This window comes from Meriones unguiculatus, chromosome 1 (assembly GCF_030254825.1).
Source record: "Meriones unguiculatus strain TT.TT164.6M chromosome 1, Bangor_MerUng_6.1, whole genome shotgun sequence".
NCBI lineage: Eukaryota > Metazoa > Chordata > Mammalia > Rodentia > Muridae > Meriones > Meriones unguiculatus.
The window spans coordinates 140,130,335-140,143,736 of NC_083349.1; positions in this window are offsets into that span (position 1 = coordinate 140,130,335).

Below are 13,402 nucleotides of genomic sequence, written 5' to 3' on the forward strand. Positions count from 1 at the left end.
AACATAAAACCAGACACATTAAACCACTTAGAAGAAAAAGTGGGGAAGAGCCTTGAACTCATTGGCACAGGAGACAACTTCCTGAACAGAAAACCAACAGCACAGGCTCTAAGAGCAACAATCAATAAATGGGACCTCATGAAACTGAAAAGCTTCTGTAAGGCAAAGGACACTGTCATCAGAACAAAATGACATCCTACAGACTGGGAAAGGATCTTCACCAACCCTACATCTGACAGAGGGCTGATATCCGAAATATATAAAGAACTAAAGAAGTTAAAAGGCAACAAATCAAGTTATCCAATTAAAAAATGGAGTACAGAGCTAAACAGAGAATTCTCAATAGAAGAATATCGAATGGCAGAGAAACACTTAAAGAAATGCACAACCTCATTAGCCATCAGGGAAATGCAAATCAAAACGACCCTAAGATTTCACCTTACACCCATCAGAATGGCTAAGATCAAAAACTCAAGAGACAACACATGCTGGAGAGGTTGTGGAGAAAGGGGAACCCTCCTCCACTGCTGGTGGGAATGTAAACTTGTACAACCACTCTGGAAAGCAATCTGGTGCTTTCTCAGCAACTAGGAATAGCGCTTCCTCAAGATCCAGCTATACCACTCCTAGGCATATATCCAAGAGATTCTCAAGTACACAATAAGGACTTTTGCTCAACCATGTTTGTAGCAGCCTTATTTGTAATAGCCAGAAGCTGGAAACAGCCCAGATGCCCCTCAGTGGAGGAATGGATGCACAAAGTGTGTATATCTACACAATGGAATATTACTCAGCAATAAAAAATAAGGAAATCATGAAATTTGCAGGTAAATGGTGGGATCTGGATAAGATCATCCTGAGTGAGCTATCCCAGAAGCAGAAAGATGCACACAGCATATACTCACTCATATAGACATATAATATAGGATAAACCTACTAAAATCTGTACACCTAAAGAAACTAATCAAGAGGGAGGACTCTTGCTAAAATGCTCAATTCCTATCCAGAAAGGCAAAGAGGCTGGACACCAGAAGAAGGAGAAAAGAGGGAACAAGTCAGGAGCCTGACACAGAGGACCTCTGAAAAGTTCTGCCCTGCAGACTATCAATACAGATGCTGAGAATTATGGGCAACCTTTGGGCAGAGTGCAGGGAATCTTAGGAAAGAAGTGGGAAACAGTAAGATCTGGAGAGGACAGGAACTCCACAAGGAGAGCAACAGAACCAAAAAATCTGAGCACAGGGGTCTTTCCTGAGACTGATATTCCAACCAAGGACTATGCATGGAGATAACCTAAGACCCCTGCACAGATGTAGCCCATGGCAGTTCAATATCCAAGTGGGTTCCATTGTAATGGGAACAGGGACTGTTTCTGACATGAACTGATTGACCTGCTCTTTAATTACCTCCCCCTGAGGGGAAAGCAGCATTACCAGGCCACAGAAGAGGACAATGCAGCCACTCCTGATGAGACCTAATTGACAAGAGTCAGAAGGAAGGAAAAGAAGACCTCCCCTATCAGTGGACTTGGGGAGGGACATGCATGCAGAGGTTGGAGGAAGGGAGGGATTGTGAAAGGGAGGAGGGAAGGAACCACAGGGGGTATACAAAGGGAATAAAGTGCAATTAAAAAAAATTAAAGAAAACACACATAGAAGTTGGCACCTTCCCCAAAGAGTTCTGACTAAAGGTTAGCCAATGCAGACAGTCCTTAGGGATTTGTCAAAAGGATCTTTTATATCAATTATTGTTTGGGCTGCTCTTTTGGTTGCTTGTGTTAAGGTGCGGTTCTTACTTGCTGTCAGCTTCATTGATAGCGCATATTAAGCCAGGGTGGCAGTTAATATTGATTGTTGACTTGACAGGATCTGAAATCATGTAGGAGATAAGCCTCCAGGCACACCTGCCACGGATTCTCTAAATTACATTAGTCTCAGGACATGCACATGACAGATTCTCCAGATTAGATTAACTGAAGTGGTGAGAGCCACCTAAACTATGGGCTGGGATTCTGGAGTGAAGAAAAGGCTGAGCTGAGCTGAGCACTATCAGCCATTCCTCTCAGCTTCTTTACTGGACAAAGGTCTGTTATGACTTCTCCTGTGTTCACCTGTCCCCAGGAAGTATGAGGCAAAATGAACGCTTTTTTTTTTATTAATTACTATTTATTCACTTTGTATCCCACCTCTAGCCCTGACCCTAGTCCTCTCTCAATCCCACCCTTCCTCCTTCTTCTCTTTCCATGCCCCTCCCCCAGTCCATTGATAGGGGAGGTCCTCCTCCCCTTCTATCTGATCCTAGCCTATCAGGTCTCATCAGAACTTATCTGCATTGTCTTCCTCTGTGGCCTGGTAAGGCTGCTCCTCCACCCCTCACCTCAGGGGTAGGTGGTCAAAGAGCCAGCCACTGAATAATGAACTCTTTCTTAAGCTGCTTTTGTCAAAGTACCCTATCAGAACAACAGGGTAAGTAACTGGTATAGTAGGAATAATGGGAAAAATACAGGATAGCGCATTTATTAATTTACTGTCTAGGGCCATATATCATACTCCCATTGACACCTACTTTAACAAACACCACACTCAGTCATCACCCTTCCAGCCTCACTGACTAAAATAGCCTTCCTATTAGACAATATCAGTTCTGGATCTCAGTTTTGTGTTTTTGTTTGTTTGTTTGTTTTCCTTAATCCTGCAGTTTCTGTCAAGCAACCCCTAAATATGGTGGCGAGAGCAACCAAATCCACTTATCATCTTGTCTTAGTTAGGGTTATCATTGCTGGGATGAAACACCATGACCAAAAGCAACTTGGAGAGGCAAGGAACTCAAGCAGGACAGAAGTCTTGCTTTCTTATAGAGCGGGGTGCCCAGGGGTGACCCCACCCACAGTGAACTGGGTCCTCTCCTGTCAGTCACTCCTTAAGAAAATGCCATACAAATTTACTTATAGCTCAGCTTCATGGAGGCATTTTCCCAGTTGAGGCTTCCTCCTCTCTGATGACTTAGTTTGTGTCAAGTTGACATTAAACTAAGCGGAACCACTGACTCTTGTCGAGTTGATACACCAATACCTCGCTGTTAAGCCACAACCTTTGTTTCCTAGTTTATCAGACCACACATTAATATTGACATTACAATATAAAACATTTTACAACTTTGAAAAGGCCACAGTCTTTAAACACTTAAAAACTCAGCCTTTTTAAAATACCCGGTTTCTTAAACTCAAAGGTCTCTCAACTGTAGGCTCTTCTAAAATAAAAAAAAAAAAGACGTTAAATACTTTTATATTCCAAGAGAGAAAAAACCAGGGCACAGTCACACTGTAAACAAAGCAAAGCCAAACTCCAGTTATAAACAACTCAGTACCAAATGTCTTTTATTCCACCTCAGTATTTCTCAGACATGGCTGTGTACTTCACCCCAGGGTTACTTCAACCTTTGATCTACAACTAGGAAATATACTTCTCTACAACAATGAGATATTTCTTTATCCTCATTAAAACTGAACACAGGGGTCTTAATGGTCATTAAAATAATGGAAAGTGTATTTGTAACAAATTATATATTGCAACTTTTCGACTCCCTGAACCTGATGCTGCATGATTGGCTACTTTTGCAGTTGAGTCCTGAGAGTTACTTGAATGTAGGAAGGATGTGAAGAACACAATTACACACGCTAACGGAATCCTCACTGCAAACATGAAGGATGTTAGCACTCTCCCTGGGAAATGTTAATTGCCCCTTGTCTTCTATTGACCAGAGCTTTTGTTTTCCCTTTCTCCCCTTTGTAAAGATCTATGGTCTCTTTGTGAAGTCAATTTGAAATCGAATGTTTTCCACTGTGTACCCAAAGAGTGGAAATATCTCAGCCTTGAGGGAAAAGATAAAGCACTCGGGGAGGGGTATACCCTGAAGCTAGAAACCAGAAATGCCACAGTGTGCTCCCTGGAAAGCCAACTGAGGAATCTTTAATGTAGAAGAAAGCCATTGTGGGTTTGTGCCACAGTGCTATGCATTTGGATAATAAATCCTTATTTCGCTTTCTTACTTTGTCCTCAAACATTTACGTTTTAAAATTACTTTAACCTTTAAGACAGAAATAGCCCAATGCCTTTCATAAAAAATTATATTACTACAAATATTCATTTACAAAGTCTGTTTCTTCGCACATTCTCTGTTGGATTAAGTGGAGACTTGAGCAGGCAGCATCATCAGGAGCCTTATAAAAATGCACATGCTGGTGCCCTTTTATAATTGGAAGGGCGACATAGCCATGTGAGGAACAGGGCACTGTCTCCAAATGATACTTCTAAATCTGTTCCTGCTTCTCTATGAGGAATGGAATAAAAGAGCAGACTGTAAGCCTTCCAGGTTCATATTCAGGAACATTTGCAACATTAGCCATCAATATACCTTATTTTCTAGGTGTATTACCTATAGAAGCACCACAAACACTTTTGAAAATGATATTTTTCCTTTTACATTTAGACTTCACGGAAAATTTAAAATATTCAGAGTATAACTTTAAATGACACCCTAATTAAAATTTTTTCTAATGAAAATATGGTCTATCAAGCTTGTGTTTTTCTAAATTCCTTCTTAAAATTTCTTAACGACCTTTGAGGTGACTGACAAAAACCTTAAACTTCTAGTTATAAGAATGCAGCCTCAAGATCCAGCTATACCACTACTCAAGTATACAACAAGGGCAGTTGCTCAACCATGTTTGTAGCAACTTTATTTGTAATAGCCAGAAGCTGAAAACAACCTAGATGTCCCTCAGTTGAAGGATGGATACAGAAATTGTGATACATTTACACAATGAAATACTACTCAGCAATTGAAGACAAAGAAATCATGAAATTTGCAGGCAAATGGTGGGATCTAGAAAAGATCACCCTGAATGAGGTATCCCAGAAGCAGAATGACACACATGGTATATACTCACTTATAAGTGGATATTAGGCATATAATTTAGGATAATCATACTAAAATCTGTACACCTAAGGAAGCTAATCAAGAGGGAGGACCCTGGGTAAAATTCTCAATCTTCATTCAGAAAGGCAAATGGGACAGACATCAGAAGAAGAAGAAACAGGGAACAGGACAGGAGCCTATCACAGAGGGCCTCTGTAAGACTTTAACCAGCAGAGTATCAAAACATATGCTGAGATGCATAGCCAAACTTTGGGCAGATTGCAGGCAATCTTATGAAAGATGGGGGAGATAGAAAGACCTGGAGGGAACAGGAGCTCCATAAGGAGAGCAACAGAACCAAAAACTCTTGGCATAGGGGTCTTTTCTGAGACAGATACTCCAAACAAGGACCATGCATGGAGATAACCTAGAACCCCTGCACACTTGTAGCCCACGGCAGTTCAGTGTCCAAGAGGGTTCCCCCAAAATAGGAACAGGGATCAATCTCTGACATGAACTATTGGTCTGGCTCTTTGATCACCTCCAACTGAGGTGGGAGCAGCCTTACCAATCCACAGAGGAAGACAAAGAAGGCAGTCCTGATGAGACCTGATAGACTAGGGTCAGATGGAAGGGGAGGAGGACCAGTATCATTGGACTGGGTAAGGGGCATAGGAGAAGAACAGGGAGGGATGGTGGGATTGGGAGGGGATGGGGGCTACAGCTGGGATAAAAAGTGAATAAACTATAATTATTAAAAATAAAAACTGAAAGAAAAAGAATGCAGCATATGTTGTAGAAATGATGTTGTGCTGGCTAGTATTCATGTCAATATGACACAAGCTAGAGTCAACTAAGAGGAAGAAACCTCAACTAAGAAAAGGCCTCCATAAGACTGAGCTATAGACAAGCCTCTAGGACATTTTCTTAATTTTTGATTGATGGGAGAGGGCACAACCAATTTTGGGTGATACCATCTGTGGGCTAGTGGTCTTGCGTGCTATAAGAAAGCAGGCTGAGCAAGCCATGAGGAGCAAGCCAGTGAGCAGTCCTCCTTCATGGCCTCTGCATCAGCTCCTTCCTCTAGGTTCCTGTTCTCTTTGAGTTCCTGCTCTTACTTCCTTCAGTGATGAACAGTGATGTGGAAATATAAGCCAATTAAACCTTTTTCTGTCTTAGTTGTTTTTGGTCATGTTGTTTCATCACAGTGTTAGAAACCCAAATTGTACAGATCTTAGTAGGTTTATCCTACTATATGAGTGAGTATATACCGTGTGCATCTTTCTGCTTCTGGGATAGCTCACTCAGGATGATCTTTTCCAGTTCCCACCATTTACCTGCAAATTTCATGATTTCCTTGTTTTTTATTGCTAAGTAGTATTTCATTGTGTAGATGTACCACAATTTGTGCATCCATTCCTCCACTGAGGGGCATCTTGGTTGTTTCCAGGTTCTGGCTATTACAAATAAAGCTGCTACAAACATGGTTGAGCAAATATCCTTATTGTATACTTGAGCCACTTTTGGATATATGCCTAGAAGTGGTATGGCTGGATCTTGAGGAAGCGCTATTCCTAATTGTCTGAGGAAGTACCAGATTGCTTTCCAGAGTAGTTGTACCAGTTTACATTCCCAGCAGCAGTGGAGGAGGGTTCCCCTTTCTCCACAACCTCTCCAGCATGTGCTGTCACTTGAGTTTTTGATCTTAGCCATTCTAATGGGTGTAAGATGAAATCTCAGGGTTGTTTTGATTTGCTTTTCCCTGATGATTTTGTAAAGAAACTAATCAAGATGGAAGACTCTGGCTAAAATGCTCAATCCCCATCCAGGAAGGCAAAGAGGATGGACATCAGAAAAAGGAGAAAACAGGAAACAAGTTAGGAGCCTGCCACAGAGGACCTCTGAAAGGCTCTGCCCTGCAGACTATCAAAGCAGATGCTGAGACTTATGGCCAACCTTTGGGAAGAGTGCAAGAAATCTTATGAAAGAAGTGGGAAATAGTAAGATCTGGAGAGGACAGAAGTCCTACAAGGGAACAACAGAACCAAAAAATCTGAGCACAGGGGTCTTCCATGAGGCTGATACTCCAACCAAGTAGCATGCATGGAGATAACCCAGAACCCCTGCACAGATGTAGCCCATGACAGTTCAGTCTTCTAGTGTGTTCCATAGTAATGGGAACAGTGACTATCTCTGACATGAACTGATTGGCCTCCTCTTTAATCACCTCCCCGTGAGGGGGGAGCAGCCTTACCAGGCCACAGAAGAAGACACTGCAGCCACTTCTGATGAGACCTAACAAACTAGGATCAGAAGGAAGGAAAAGAAGACTTCCCCTACCAATGGACTTGGGGAGGGGCATGCATGGAGAAGGAGGAGGAAGGGAAGGATTGGGAGGGGAGGAGGGAGGGGACTACAGGGGGATACAAAGTGAATAAAGTGTAATTAATAAATAAAAAAATAAAAAAAGAAACCCACATTGAAAGATTCCTGTAATCCTGGCACAAACATTGGTGACCTGGGTGACCCTGGTTGTACCCTGTAACACTGAAACATGTTTTTTAGGCCTCCTCATTGACATTGTTGTGCAAGTATGAATAGATAACTCAATACTTTGGTATTTTGAGATACATCCCAGAACATGGTTGAGAGAAGGAAGTTCATTTTCCCTGGTGTTTTGCTTGTGGCAGAGTTAATCTAAGCCTCAGAGTTCACACATATGGCTTATTGATGACCAGTTATTCACATCATCTATGCTTATTTGAAAAGCAAAACAATTGACAGCATTCAGCACATGACACGTAAGGGTTGCTTAATAAAAAAAAAAAAAAAAAAAAAAAAAAAAAACTGAATCCAAACACATAAACAACTCTGGAATTTCTCTTTGTAGCGTCACATTTGCTAATCAGAACAGAGATTATGCATTGCTATAGAGTAGTGACTCAACTGTCCTGATCATCATTTCTGTACATAGTGCATACCCAGAGAACTTTCTGCCATGATGGGTGGGTCTACAGTGGAGTGGTATGACCCAGTAATCACTGTAGTCATAGCCTCGTGTAGTTGTGCGTTCAGCCTTTGTCTTATACAACTGAGAAATGTGACTCTTCGTTTTATGTCATCTCAAAGAATTAGAGTTTAAGTAGCAGTATAAATAGTTGTTCTTCTGTACAAGTATTTGGTACCCAAGACACTGAAAAATATTCTATGAGCAAAAGAAGTGCTCATGGCCACTTAAATTCCTACAACAGTTTAGAGAAGGAGTCTTCCCGGCTATAGATGTTGTGATATTGCCTTCAGGTTAAACTCTGTATCCACAGCCATCAATTGCCTTTAAATCGTTTACACAGAGCAGAGACGTACTCCTGCTTATTGGTTCTATCTGCCTTCCCATCAGGGGTTAGCAAAGGCAATGTCCCAGAAATGGGTTATCCTTGTATGATTCAAGCTTCTACTTTGCGGGGAGACATTTTGAGCATCTTAAGTAATTCCCTGACATGGTTTCAAAGAATACTTTGAGATGATTTCTTAGATAGACCCAAAAGAAAAAGAAAAGGTAAATTATTTTGATACTCAGAGGTCAATGTTCTTACAGGAACTGAGGAATAACTATTTGATCCCAGGAGTCAAACCATGTTTTCAAGAAAAATTCCATTTTTATCTGTCTTGGAGAAAGTCACTGGAAGGCATTCAGGTGTAGATCTTTATGAAGTAACTCTCTCAAAAACAGAGTCTGAAGCTGTAGTCCTTTAGCTGAGTCTGCTTCAGAATACAAAACACAAAACCACTGTTAAAAACAAGTAAACAAAGACTGATCCAATACCCAGAGGCCCAGCAAGAATCTGCAAAGAAGAAAAGATAAAAAGAGTTTGGCTTGAAAAAAGAAGCATAATAACTTCAGGATTAGCTCTACAAAGTGTGGTGATAAAATAAATTCTCAGGTCAGGACACTTTGATCATAATAGAGAATTTATGAATTATTCTGAAAATTGCAGCTGTTTTGAGTAAACAGATGTGTCATCCCCTTTACTTTGAGGAGAATGCATTCTGGGTCAACAGAAATGGCGAGTCAGCAAGTAGCTAGGAATATAATGGCAGATAGCACATGTACTAGATTCTTCAAAGACATGCTAAGAATCACCAAGAACTGTGCTATCAAAAGTCAGTAATCATTTCAAAAGTCTGTCTGTGCCGCTGTCTTCTGAGGCATGCTCTTCTTTGATCCCAAACCTCTATCATTACATTTGGAGATGTCTTCTGTTGTTAGAAACCACATTTCCTTTAGGACACATCAGAGCTACAGAGAAGATCTAGCAAAGGATCTGACAAGCACATGTATAAAGCCACAGATGATGAATATTTATAAATTAGGTATTTTGCTATATGATAAGCATGTACTAGTTATTAGGAATGTCAATGGGGAAGTTCTTTTCTCTCTGCCTTTATATATTATATATCGCTGTTTAAAACGTGCATGATCTCTGTAATGGTTAATATTGGTATCTTGGCCGGGTCTGGAATCACTTACGGGATGAGTCTCTGGGCATGTGGGTAAGGGATTAGCTGGATTGGGGTGACTTTATTGCTCTCTGCTTCCTGAATGTGATACAGTGGGACTGTCTGCCTCAAGCACCTGTGTCCTGGAGTTCCCTGCCATTATACATGTACCCTGTGAGAGAAAACAAGCCCCTCCTTATCAGGTATTTTGTCACAGAGAAGAGAATAGTAACTAATGACAATGTCTTTTGAAGATATACAACTAGAATTCTGGACAATTTGTAAATGATGGGTTTAGATATATTTAAAAACAAACAAACAAACAAACAAACAACAATTTCCTAAGAGGTGATGTTCATCTAGACAGAACCTAAGATTATCTATGTAGAAGACAAATCAATCTTTTTAAATTTCTGTATCCCCAAGGAAGGCTCTTCACATAGTCTTCCTTTCCTTTCTTTTCCCCTTCCTTTCTTTTTCCTCTTCTTTCTCCATCCTACTTTCCTATGAATCAAATATATTTTAGCATTCAACTTTACAACTGAGGTTGTATGATTATCCTAATTTTCTTCTGGATAACTTCTACTGTGTGAGCCAGTCATGTGATAGGATTAGCACTACAGAACCCGAGGCCACGGTCATAGCATGGTTGAAGAAGAGAGCACACTGAACCTTGCTGACTTGATAATCCATTGGATTCTCCCTCACGACTGCAGCTTGGTGAGTGCCTGCATAAAAAAAAAAACCAGTGTCAATACAGTGTTAAAAGCCCCCTTTATAACTTATTTTCTATGTATAGCAGCATTTATCTAATCTCCCAAAGCAGACTTTTATTTTTTAATAACTGAAATATAAAATGAATAATAAATATGCTTTTCCACATCACATTATATTTTCATCAGAAACCACTGGAAATATGTAAAACAATGTAATGACAAAGTAATTAGCACTTCCGGTACTTTTATTATACTCAATTAGGTATTCTACTATGTGATAAGCATACATTAATTGTTAGGAATGTCAATGTGGAAATGCTTTGTCTTTGTGCTTTTATATATAATTTTCTTCCTCCATATTTATCTTAAAGTTGCATATTCTCTTAGATCTAATTACTACAAATGCAATATAATATATTTAGATATATGGTCAGGATTAATCTTAATTGAAAAAGACACAATTTCTTACTTTTCAGCAGTATTAACCACTTTCAGGCCTCTGTGATTTACCTAATACAGTAAATTAAATGTAATCATGGCATATTCCACTAATTTGGGATGGGAACACAATTTCTTTTATGGACTTATTCATAACTTCTTAAGGGGACAGTACATAGGATCTAGTGAGGCACTATTGTCTAAGTTTTCACGCTAACCTTAAGAATGCTGCATCATTTTCCTGGCATTCCTAGGAACATCCATTATAAAATACAGAAAATATTTATTCAGCTCATCCGCACCACAAGAAAATTAGAGTATGTAGAAAAAAATGCACCTGACATTTTGCAAATGCCTTTCACAATTCTCATTTACTGTAAGTGTATATATTTCCAGCTTCCTCAAGCTTCTCATGTCTTTATACAAAGCTTTTGCTTCTCAAGTCTTCTTTGCCCTTGTCCTTCATCTATGCATGCCTAAGGATCAGTTGGATAATTAACTCCATTGCAGGAATCCAAGGAATGGCACTTAGACAGAAAGGGGTGTTGGACTTATTATTACTTTCAGGTAACAGAGATTCTGAACTTGACCCTGAACACCCGAAGTGTTCATTTATTATAGTATTCATAAAGATGAATGAAAATGAACTCAATCATGAGGCAAATCTTTCCCACTGATAGGAAGACAGAGTTTACTGGCGTCCAACATAGCACATATTAACAGATCAAGTATGGGAACAATTCTTCAGCCATTGATTTTTGTTTTACAAATGTCCTTTCTTTTGCTCGGTTGTTGGAATGGTGGGAGTTACTAAAGCAGCTACCACTCAGTTCTGCTGTCTGCCTTTGAAGCTTGAGGTCACCAGGCCACCTCTCAAACTCCTTTCCTTCTTCCCTGTCCTGTCCTTTGGTCCCTCTTCAGCTCATACTTCTGCATTCTTACTGAGATGCTGCTGACACACGTATGTTCTTGGAGGATGTGATATAGCCCTGCTCTGTGTGGCTCTCTTCTCTCGCCGCAGCCTCAGGCCTCGGCTGTCACAGATTTGCTAGTCTAGTTTCTGGCATGCTTCACTTTCACTTTAAGGAGCCTTCACTCCCCTTCCTCTGTATTACTCATTTTATGACTTTGACCCTAAAGACTTACCATTCTGGAATCCAGAAATACCTGCAAAAGAGAGGCTCTTATTAGTCAGTTCTAACCTACCTGCCAACAAAACTCTTCTGACTTAACACATCTACGGGCAAAACCTGGCCCAAGTTGGCGAAAGGGTCTTCAAAGATCTGTTCCTCTAACAAGGCCTGGTTTCCTGGCAACACCTGGAGTTCTGGCGCCTTGAATGGTGCCTCTGAACCAGGGGAGGTGTGAGGGCACTCAATATATGCTGTAAGTCCACATTTATATCCTAAATCCTAACAAAGAGTTTTGATTTCTGAACATGCCTGGCAGCAGGCTTCCGTAGTCAGTCCTTCCTGATCCTCTGGAGCTAATAGGCTATCTGAAGATGAGTTGTCTCAAAAGTCTTTCCTATGTATTTCACATCCAGATATTGATCTCCTTGTACTTTTGGTAGCTATCCTTTCTTCCACTGAGTCAGCGGCCATGCATTCTTAGATGTACAGTTGCTTCTTCCTATTTTGCCAACCATAGGCTGAAAATATAGGGGGGAAAGCTGTCTGTACTGAACGTATACAAAATCCTTGCATTGTCAACATTATTGAAATGATACCTATAACTACTTATGGAATGTTATGATCGATGTCCCTTGTCACCTTGACAGAACTAGAGCCACCTGGAAATGGAGGGGCCTCCAGGCATGCCTGGGATTATCTGATTACACTACTTAAAACAGCAATATCCACCCTCTGTGGGTGACACCATTTCCTTGGGCAGTGATGCTGGAACACAATGAGAGAGACAGAGACAGAGACACAGAGACAGAGATGCAAAGAGACACGGAGGATAGTGTAAGAAAGCAGGCTGAGAAAGCAGTAGAAAGCAAGCCAGCGCTCCTCTGTGATCTTCAGTTTCTGCCTCCATGCTTTTTTCTTGAGTTCTTGTCTTGGCTTCCCCGGGAGATGGATGGTAACTGGTAAGAAGGAATAAGCCTTTCCTTCCCAGATTTGTTCGGTCTGGGTTTAGTCAGAGCAACAGAAAGCGTGTTGTTTATGTCTTCCACTTTCTTAACGCTGCGTCTTCATTCCTTTGTTTTCTGTTTTCTTGTAGGATTCTTCTCTCTGGCATATTTCCCTCTGTTCTTTGTGTTTCTCCCTCTTTTCTGGCTGTTTATATATCCTTACACTGGAAATAATAAATACACTTTATTTATTGAAAAATAATACGACAGCATTCTGATTGTAATATTTATCATGAAACCGAAAGAAAGATGTTTTCCACGAAAACCTGTCATGTTTCTATCTGCATTGTATTCAAGCTTTGAAATTGGACATGTCTCTTATGTGTATATTTTTTACTCACATGAGTCAACATATAAAAATAACTTTTATGTAACTAATACCAGAGCTTTTTAAATAAGGAGTGGCTTTTTGTTTTATAATTTACGGTCCGATCCTAAAAAAGACCCAGAATAAAGCTCATAGGTGGAACATACCTCTTTGGGAAAGTATGTACGAGTATGTTTTTCTACTTTGAATTTCCCTGAAGCATAATTCTAGTATAGGCAGATTTACTCTTCTATCTCTGTTCAGTAATCTACAGAATTTCACTCAGAGAACAAGTAAATATTGATTGCCCACAATGATAGATAGTTAGAAAAGGGAGGAATTGGGATTTGGAAGAAGAAAGAAAGTGGGAATTGAGTTTGTGGCCAAGCA